This window comes from Colobus angolensis, unplaced genomic scaffold (genome assembly GCF_000951035.1).
Source record: "Colobus angolensis palliatus isolate OR3802 unplaced genomic scaffold, Cang.pa_1.0 Scaffold221, whole genome shotgun sequence".
NCBI classification, from domain to species: Eukaryota; Metazoa; Chordata; class Mammalia; order Primates; family Cercopithecidae; genus Colobus; species Colobus angolensis.
The window spans coordinates 5035447-5046447 of record NW_012115389.1 but is presented as its reverse complement, the minus strand read 5'-3'; the positions used below and the strand labels follow the sequence as shown (position 1 = coordinate 5046447).

The 11001-nt window shown below is 42.8% G+C and overlaps 1 pseudogene; it reads left to right on the top strand.

Annotated features, from left to right (window-relative positions):
- Positions 1–7320: 7320 nt before the first annotated feature.
- On the top strand, positions 7321–9214 carry LOC105513047 (annotated as a pseudogene).
- The last annotated feature ends 1787 nt before the right edge of the window (positions 9215–11001 follow it).

Genomic DNA, 11001 nt, shown 5'->3' with positions numbered 1-11001 from the left:
GGCCACTGCACTCCAGCCTGGGCGACAGAGCGAGACTCCGTCTCAAAAAAAGAAATGAAGAATGGGAGAACCAGAGAAAGGGTGAGGAAGGAAACGGGTAGGGCCAGAGAACAAAGAGAAACCTCTGCCAGGAAAATGGGAAGAGGATGACACACACACAGACCCTACACTACACCAACTCTCCGTCTCCTGCTCCCTGCTCTGCAAGGAACGCAGGCCCCACCCGTCCACCCTCACTGTGTTTAGGGTCATCCATTCCAGCGGGGTGAGGAGTCCCCTTGTGGGTGCTGTTGCTATTGCCCTGAGGGCTGTAGACACTGAGCACCTCTTCCTGGGTTCACTGCCATTTGCATTCTTCTTCTGATGCTAGTGGGCAATGGGTGGTCCCCAAACTTTGATGAGACCTCGACCCCAGCAGGTGTCAGGCTCTTGACACTGCCTGGGGAAATAAATTCTAGGACCAGTAGGAAAATAGAGAAAGGGCGGAGAGTTTTTTCTAAAAGGAAAAGTACACACTCACAACAAATGTAACCGGTGTCTGTGTCTGAAGATCCAGATGGTCTCCAGTCAGTTACTTTTACAGCAACGAAATGCTGCAGAAACTGTGCTTGTATGAATCTCAATTTAACTGTGTAGAATAGATATCCAGAATCTATTCTACATATTCTTAATTCATTCTTAATACATATTCTTAATTCAGACTTGGATATTTATTCATTTTTAATTTCAACTTTTTTTTTTTGAGATGGAGTCTCGCTCTGCTGCACAGGCTGGAGTACAGTGGCGCGATCTCGGTTCACTGCAAGCTCCGCCTCTCAGGTTCACGCCATCTCCTGCCTCAGCCTACTGAGTAGCTGGCACTACAGGCACCCGCCACTATGCCCGGCTAATTTTTTGTATTTTTAGTAGAGACGGGGTTTCACCGTGTTAGCCAGGATGGTCTCGATCTCCTGACCTCGTGATCCGCCCGTCTCGGCCTCCCAAAGTGCTGGGATTACAGGCGTGAGCCACCATGCCCGGCCTGTTGAGGGTTTTTATTATAAAAGGATGCTAAATTTTGTCAAATGCTTTTTCTGTGCCTGTTGAGATGATCGTATAATTTTTAACCTTCATTATATTTATATGGTATGTCACATTTATTGGTTTGCATGTTGAACCATCCTTGCATCCCAGGGATAAATCCCACTTGATCATGGTGTATGATCCTTTTAATGTGCTGTTGAATTCAGTTTGCTGGTATTTTGTTGAGAATGTTTGCATCCATGATTGCTGGGGTATTGGCCTGTAATTTTCTTTTCTTACAGTCTTCTTATCTGGCTTTGGTGTGGGAGTAATTCTAGCCTTGTAAAAGGAGTTTGGAAGTGCTGCCTCCCCTTCAATTTTTTTGGAAGAGTTTGAGAAAAATATATGTTATTTCTTCTTTAAATGTCTTGTAGAATTTACTCATGAAGCCATCTGACCCTGGCCTTTCCTTCGTGAGGAGATTTTTATTATTATTATTGTTATACTTTAAGTTCTAGGGTACATGTGCACAATGTGCAGGTTTGTTACATATGTATACATATGTCATGTTGGTGTGCTGCACCCATTAACTCTTCATTTACATTAGGCATATCTCCTAATGCTATCTTTCCCACAACAGGCCCCGGTGTGTGATGTTCCCCTTCCTGTGTCCAAGTGTTCCGTGAGGAGATTTTTGATTGTTGATTCAATCTTCTTACTCACTAATCGTCTATTCTGATTTTCTTTCTTCATGGTGCGGTCTTGATAGGTTATGTTTCTAGCAATGTATCCATTTATTCTAGGTTATCCAATTTGTAGGCACACAATTGTTTATAGTAGTCTCTTATGATCCTGTGTCTTTCTGTGATATCAATTATAATGTCTTTCATTCATAATTTTAATCATTTGAGTCTTTGTCTTTTTTCATTAGTCTAGGTCTGTTATCTTTTCAAAAAACCAACTCTTAGATTTGTTTATCTCTTCTATTGTTTTTCTATTCTCAAATTCATTTATTTCTGCTCTAATTTTTATTATTTCCTTCCTTCTGCTGACATTGGGCTTAATTTGCTTTTTTTCCCTGTTTCCTTGGGGTTTAAAGTTACATTATTTGAGATCTTCCTTTTTTCTTTTTTTATTATTTATTTATTAGACTTAATATTCTTCTGAATCTTTTTTCTTAATCTAGGCATTTATTGCTATAAACATCTGTCTTAGTCTGTTTTGTGCTGCTATAACAAAATACCTGAGATTGGGTCATTTATAAATACCATAAATTTATTTTCTCACAATTCTGGAAACTGAGAGATTTAAGATCAAGGCACTGGCATTTAGTGTCTGGTGAGGGCCTTCTTGCTGCATCCTCACATAGTGGAAGGCAGAAGGGCAAGCTAGCCAAATGGTACATGGAACCTCTTTTATAAGAGTAGTAATTCTATCAAGGAAGGAGGAGTCCTCATGACCTAATCAACTCTTAAAGGCCCACCTCTTAACACTGGCACATCGGTAACACCTGAATTTTAGAGAGAACACATCCAGACCGTAGCAGCATCCATCTTAGAACTGCTTTTACTGCATCACATAAGTTTTGCCATGTTGTGTTTCCATTTTTGTTTGTCTCAAGATACTTTTTGCTCACCTGGCTTTGTATCCTCTATAAACTGATGATCCTGCCTTCTATGTCTTCATCCAAGAAATCTATGAAAAATATGGACTATGAGAAGGCTAAGGGGAGAGCCTTGAGACACTTCATGAAAGACCTATGCCAACATTGATATCAATTCATTAATTTGAATCCTCTGACTATGATTATTAGGCATTTATTTATTTATTTATTTATTTTGAGACAGAATTTCATTCTTGTTGCCCAGACTGGAGTGCAATGCGTGATCTTGGCTCACTGCAACCTCTGCTTCCCGGGTTCAAGTGATTTCCCTGCTTCAGCCTCCTGAGAAGCTGGGATTACAGGCACGTGCCACCATGCCTGGCTAATTTTGCATTTTTAGTAGAGACAGGGTTTCCCCATGTTGGTCAGGCTGCTCCAAACTCCTGACCTCAGGTGATCCACCCGACTCGGCCTCCCAAAGTATTGGGATTACAGGTGTGAGCCACCGTGCCCGGCGATTATTAGATTATTAATCCACCCAGTTGCCCTTATCCAGCCCATATATTTCCATCTTCTCCACAAACATATCATGCAAAGTTGTCGAAAATCTTGGAGTTGAGGCTATTGTATTCTCATACTTGCCAATTTATAACAGCAATTAAAAAAATATATACTGAGAAATTTAGTAAGCAATTTAAGGTTCTGATGAGCATTGTTTGTGTTTTTCAGAATTTTCCAAATAGACCCTCAAAAACTGTTGCTGGAATGTTGTACAGGATTGATAGCAGACATGCTTGTATAGTCTTTGCAAAATAAACTATACTCTCCTCTTGACGTTTGGAATAACTTTTGCTCATTTCTCTAGTCTAGACACCTTTGATAATGTCCATCATCTCTCAAAGGTCACAAACAATGGTCCAGTCCTCTCATTTGCAACTTGGTATCTGGGGCTGTCATTCATGTAGATTAGGAAACCTGGGCTCACCGAGAGCAGTTAGGACTCCCTGACAGTCATTCCTCCCCTAACTAGTGTTTGTTCTCTCTGGTTAGTCTGAAGATCATTCCCTTTGCCAAAAAAGAAACACTCAATGCCCAAGCACCTAAGTTTCCATGGCACCTCTAAAATACTGGGAGCTGACAGTATTTCTGATTGAATAGGTGATAGGAAAGGGGTAGGGACCAGATACTGGAGAGGACTGGAGAGAAAGAAATAAAACTGTTTCTTTTTTCAGATGACATGAATGACTGTGCATGTAGTAAAGCTTTGTCTGCTAAATCCAACATCTGGATTAGTTCAGAGTTTGTGTTTATTGACTGCTTTTTTCATTGAGTAACATTTTCCTGCTACTTTGCAGGTTGCACTGATTATTTTTGCTTTGTAAAACAAAACAAACCAACTACCCCAAAGCTTAATGGCTTAAAACAACAACCATTTTATGGGTTCTCATAGATTCTGTGGGTCAGGAAATTTGGAGAGGGCACAATAAGTATTGTTTGTCTCTGTTCTGCCGCTGGAAAGACCAGAAAGTGGTGACTTGATTCTTGGTGGAACTACATGGACATTCCTTTACTAGCGTGTCTGATGCTGGGGTTAGGATGATTTGATATCTAGGCCCACTGGCTTTACTACCAACATGTGGCTTGGCTTTCTGACACCATTGGCCTGAGTGGTCTGACTAAACATCTCCCAAAATGCCTCACATCCCAACACTGTTGTACTGGGGATTAAGTTTCTGACACGTGAATTTTGGGGGACACATCCAGACTATAGCACCCACCGAGAGTCAAGGGGAAAAGACAGAGACTCTACCTCTCGATGGAAGTGTGTCAAAGAATTGGCAGTCATTTCTCAAAACCGCCATATTGTCCAGAGATTTTTCATTATTGTGTCTTGGCTATCACTGATGACACATTGTAGAAACTCTGGATTCTGTTATTTTCCTCTGAACTGTGTTGATTTTTGTTCCAGTAGGCAATTCAATCACCTGTTAACCATCTTGAACTTTAGAAGGCTTGGTTTTATGCTCTATTAGGTAAATCTGTGGATAGATCAGTTCTTGTGACTTTCTAAATGTAGCCTCAAAACTCTGTCTCCCCTCCTAATCTTGATAGGGATTCATTTTATGCTTTGCTGGGTAGATCTCACTCTGGGACGTGACCCTTATTTCTAAGCAATGGCCTTAGGATGTTCATGGTGTTAATAAAGTATTAACAACATCTCTCCTCTCTCCTCCCCCAGCGTCCTGCAACACTGCTCTGCCTCTACTGTCTCTGTTTCAACCCCATAGCAGTGGTTCTCTGGCAGGCTTTAGGAGGTCTCACTGTGAGCAAGCACCACTTGGCCAAAGACTCCCACACAGACTTCTGCCCCTCCTCTCCACTTATCAATTCCCTCTTCGGTGATGTGTCCTGCAAATTTCAGCCACTTCAGCTGCCCCAAGCTCTGATCTCTCCCTTCTATGCCTAGTGAGAATCCTGTGCTCTGCATGGACATCAGCTCATAGCACCATGGGGAACTGTCCCCAGGCAGACAGTTGTAGGGCTCACCATGGGAATTTCCCCTCTCTCAAGGATAACAGTCTTGCACTGTCTGTTGTCCACTGCCTGACAATAACTGCCTATTTTCTTTATTTCTGGGATGCAAGGTGGTTTAACATATGCATAGTAATAAATATGATTCACCACATAAGCAGAATTAAAAGCAAAAACCATATGATCATCTCAATAGATGCAGAAAAAGCTTTCAATACAATCCAACATACCTTCATGGCAAAAACTCTCAACAAACTAGTCATTGAAGGAACATATCTCAAAATAATAAGAGCCATCTATGACAAACCCAACAGCCAGCATCATACTGAATGGGCAAAAGCTGGAAACATTCCCCTTAAGAACAGGAACAAGACAAGGATGGCCACTCTCACCACTTCTATTCAATATAGCACTGGCAGTCATAGCCAGAGCAATCAGGCAACAGAAACAAAGAAAAAACATCCAAATAGGAAAAGAAATCAAGCTCTCTCTCTTTACTGTTCATATGATAATAACTAGAAAACCTTAAAGAATCTGCCAAAAGACTCCTAGAATTGATAAATGATTTCAGTAAAGTTTCAGGATACAAAATCAACATACAAAAATTAGTTATTCTATACACCAACAACGTTCAAGCTGAGAGTCAAATCAAGAATGCAGTCCCATTTACAACATACACACACCCCTAGGAATACATCTAACCAAGGAGATGAAAGGTCTCTACAGGGATAACCACAAAATACTGCTGAAAGAAATCATAGATGACACAAGCAAATGGAAGAACATTCCATGCTCATAGGTTGAAAGAATCAGTACCATTAAAGTGGCCATACTGCCCGAAGCAATCTAAAGATTGAAAGCTATTCCTATCAAACTTCCAATGTTGTTTTTCACACAATTAGAAGGAAACTATTCTAAAATTCATATGCAACACAGAAACAGCCCCATTAGCCAAAGCAATCCTAAGGAAAAAAAAAAAAAAAAGCAGAGGCATCACATCCCCTGACTTCAAGCTATCCTGTAAGACTACAGTAACCAAAACAGCACAGTACTGATACATAGTGAGAACATGCAGTATTTGGTTTTCTATTGTTGCATTAATTCACTTAGGATAATGGCTGGAACAGAATAGAGAACCCAGAAATAAAGCTACACATCTGCAGTCATCTGATCTTTGACAAAGTTGACACAAACAAGCAATGGGAAAATGTACTTCCTATTCAATAAATGGTGCTGGGATAGTTGGCTATTTATATGCAGAAAAATGAACCTGGACCATTAACTTTTACCATATACAAAAATAAACTCAAGATGGATTGAAGATTTTTTTATTTTTTAATTTTTTTGAGGAATCTTGCTCTTGTTGCCCAGGCTAGAATGCAGTGGCATGATCTCAGCTCACTGCAACTTCCGCCTCCTGGGTTCAAGCAATTCTCCTGCCTCAGCCTCTTGAGTAGCTGGGATTACAGGTGCCTGCCACAATGCTGAGCTAAGTTTTGTATTTTTAGTAGAGATGGAGTTTCACCATGTTGCCCAGGCTTGTCTTGAACTCCTGACCTCAGGTGATCCACCTGCCTCGGCCTCCCAAAGCGCTGGGATTACAGGTGTGGGTCACCACGCCCAGCCGATTGAAGATTTAAATATAAGACCTCAAACTATAAGAATCCTAGAAGAAATTTTCAGAAATACCATTCTGGACATTGGCCTTGGGAAAGAATTTATAACAAGTCCTTGAAAGCAACTGCGACAAAACCAAAAATTGACAAGTGAGACCTAATTAAACTGAAGTGCTTCTGCAGGGCAAAAAGAAACTATCAACAGAGTAAACAGACAACCTACAGAATGGGAGAACATATCTGCAAACTGTGCAGCCAACAAAGATCTAATATTCAGAATCTATAAGAAACTTAATTCAACAAGCAATAACCAAATAATCCCATTAAAAAGTGGGCAAAAATCATGAACAGACACTTCTCAAAAGAAGACATACAAGTGGTCAACAAACATGAAAAAATTCTGAACATCTCTAATCATCAGAGAAATGCAAATCAAAACCACAGTGAGATACCATCTCATACCAACCAGAATGGTGATTATTAAAAAGTCAAAAATTAGGTGGGTTGCTGGGCAGACCAGTCACAGAGAAGAGAGGAGAGTAAAAGGTTGCTGAATAAGCTTCCAAAATGATGCCCACACTAGTTATCCTATTGAAAGAGGGGACTGATAGCTCCCAAGGCATCTCCCAGCTTGTGAATAACCTCAGTGCCTGCCAGGTGATTGCGAAGGCTATAAGAACCACCCTGGGTGCCTATGGCATGGACGAGCTTATTGTGGATGGCAGAGGCAAAGCAACAATTTCTAACGATGTGGCCATAATTCTGAAACTTCTTGATGTTGTCCATCCTGCAGCAAAGACTTTAGTGGACTTTACCAAATCCCAAGACACTGAGGTCGGTGATGGCACCACCTCACTGACCTTGCTGACTGCAGAGTTTCTGAAGCAGGTGAAACTGTAGGTGAAGGATGGTTTACACCCTTAGCTCACATTCGAGCTTTCTGCACAGCCACCCAGTTGGCAGTTAACAAGATCAGAGAGATTGCTGTGACTGTGAAGGAGGGAGATAAAGTGGAGCAGAGGAAGCTTCTGGAGTAGTGTGTCAGCACCGCTCTGAGCTCCAAGCTGATCTCGCAGCAGAAATTTTCTTTGCTAAGCTGGTGGTGGAGGCAGTGATGATGCTCAATGATTTGCTGCAGCTTAAAATGATTGGAATCAAGAAGGTACAGGGTGGAGCCCTTGAGGATTCTCAGCTGGTAGCTGATGTTGCATTCAAGAATACTTTCTCTTATGCTGGATTTGAAATGCAACTCCCTAAAAAATACTACGACCCCAAGATTGCCCTTTTTTTTTTTCTTCTTTGAGACGGAGTTTTGCTCTTGTCGCTCAGGCTAGAGTGCAGTGGCCTGATCTCGGCTCACTGCAACCTCTGCCTTCTGGGTTCAAGTGATTCTCCTGCCTCAGCCTCCTGAGTACCTGAGATTACAGGCGTGTGCCACCACACCTGGCTAATTTTTGTATTTTTAGTAGAGACAGGGTTTCACCGTGTTGGTCAGGCTGGTCTCAAACTCCTGACCTCATGATCTGCCCACCTCGGCCTTCCAAAGTGCTGAGATTACAGGCGTGAGCCACCATGCCCGCCCAAGATTGCCCTTTTGAATACTGAGCTCCAGTGGAAAGCTGAGAAAGATAATGCTGAGATAAGAGTCCACACAGTTGAGGGTTATTAGGCAATTGTTGATGTCAAGGAGAACATTCTCTATGACAAGTTAGAGAGGATCCATCATTCTGGAGCCAAAGTTGTCTTGTCCAAACTCCCCACTGGTGATGTGGCCACCCAGTACTTTGCTGACAGGGACATGTTCTGTGCTGGTCCAGTACCTGAGGAGAATCTGAAGAGGATGGTGATGGCCTGTGAAGGCTCAATCCAGACCAGTGCAAATGCTCTCTCAGCAGATGTCCTGGGTCGATGCCAGGTGTTTGAAGAGACCCAGATATAAAGGTGAGAGGTACAATTTTTTTGTTGGCTGCCCCAAGGCCAAGACATGCACCTTCATCCTCTGTGGCGGTGCCAAGCAGTTTATGGAGGAGACAGAGCGGTCTCTGCATGATGCCATCAGGAATGAGTCAGTGGTGGCTGATGCCGGGGTCATTGAGAGGGAGCTCTTTAAGTACCTTCAGGATTCCCCAAGGGCTATTCCAGGAAAAGAGCAGCTGTTGATTGGGGCGTATGCAAAGGCCTTGGAGATTACCCCACACCAGCCGTGCAATAAGGCTGGCTTTGATGCCACAAAGATTCTTAACAAGCTGCAGGCTCAGCATGCCTGGGGGCATGTGATATGAGGTGGACATCAACAACGAGGACATTGCTGACAACTTTGAGGCCTTCTCAAAGCTGGGAGCCAGCTATGGTATGGATCAATGCCCTGGCAGTATTCTTTCTGTTTTGGCTTAGTTTACCTTTCAGCCTTTCCGACTGCTCTCCATGTGGCATCCATGACTGGAAGATTTGCTTTCCCTGAATTCATTCTATGCATCTCTGCTTCTGTGTCTTTGTTTATGTTTCCTACCAGCTGGAGTGTCCCTGCTGTCCTCTGAATTAGTTGTATTTATCCTTTGGACCTCCACTGAGCTTCACCTTTTATGTCACTTTTGTTCTTTCTTCTCAGGATCTGGTTTTGTCCTCACCATGCTGAGATCCCAAATTTCAGAGATGGTTTCCTTCCTCTTTCCCTATAGCGCAAAGCCATATTAGTAAACAGTTGCTCAGGAAATATCTGTAGCCTAGGCGAATCAGGCCCACCTGGTAAAATGTAAGGATATCTGCACTTTCACTTTTATAGCTCCCTCTGGTTCTCACTAGGGTGTTTTTTTTTCCCTTCAGCATATTTCATTTTCTTTTGAGCAGTCCTCAACTTCCAGAAAGGTACCTGAAGAGAAAGTATCTTCTTTCCTCTATTCAATGGGGGAAACTTGGCAAACACCCAAGCTTTGTCCAAGGCCTGGGACCGAATGAACACCAAGATCCTGTACAAAGTACTGGATTGTGTTCTTCCTTCAGGTCTCCTCTCCTCCTTTCTCTCCCTGTGGCTCACCTCTTTGGAAACACTAGAAAGATGCCCTTGCTGTGCTTCTGTGTGTTCTATGTTCTCGGGAGAGGTGATGATGCCAGGTTTTCTCTCTTTCTATTTCACAAATCCTGTTCAATGTTTCCTTCTTCCTGGAAGAGTAAGGAAGCTGTGTTTATCTGGAGACCACAGACACCACAGTTGAAGACTGACATTGCTGCATCCTGATATTTCTAAAGAAAATTCAGTATTTCAATCTGACATATTTGAAATATCAATGTCTCGAACCTGAGAACTGGGTCTTGGGGAGAATTAGTGCTTAGATGTCTGATGTTGGAGCTGCTGCACATCAGGCCATGGCTGAGAGTATGTGAGCCACACCTTGCCCTTTTCTGAGGCCAGAGAAGTGGATGGAGATAGACAGCAGGCAAGGTGGTGCTGAAGAACATAGTGCCTTGCCTCCATTGTAGACTTGAATAGGTAGGAGGCAAGGACAGGAGGCAAAGAGCCCCACTGCCCTTGGCATCATCCAAAGCATTGTCTGTTGAAACCAGGTCCTAGTTTTGTGTCTTGTGTCAATACCTGAATCCTTGACAAAAGAAAAGTGGTTTTGATGATTTGAAGAAGTAAGGGCGATTTTGACAGAAAATATATTTTAAAAATTTTGGTTGGGCATGGTGGCTCACACCTTTAATCCTAGCACTTTGGGAGGCCAAGGTGGGTGGATCATGAGGTCAAGAGATTGAGACCATCCTGGCCAACATGGTGAAACCCTGTCTCTACTAAAAATACAAAAATTAGCCAGGCATGGTGGTGCACGCCTGTAGTCCCAGCTACTCAGGAGGCTGAGACAGGAGATTTGCTTGAACCCGGGAGGCAGAGGTTGCAGTGAGCCAAGATCGGGCCACTGCTCTCCAGCCTGGCAACAGAGAGACTCCGTCTAAAAATAATTTTTTTTTCTTTTTTTGACCAATTGCAATAGTTATCATCAAGCCAACTTCCATAGCCTGCCACCAAGGGGAGGTGGTATAGCATGAATCATTCTGAATGCTTCATCTTTGAAGTGTTTGCTGTTACCATCTCAGAGGAAGTAAATGGGCATGGTGAGACTCCTAAAATGACGGGGTTTCTTTTTGGCCAAAGCTGGTATCTGACTTGCCACATTCCTCTGAGTCTGGAGCAGCTGCAGGGGTGGGAGAATGCCAGCCCAGAGTCAGTCCATCGGGGTTACATTTCCAAGG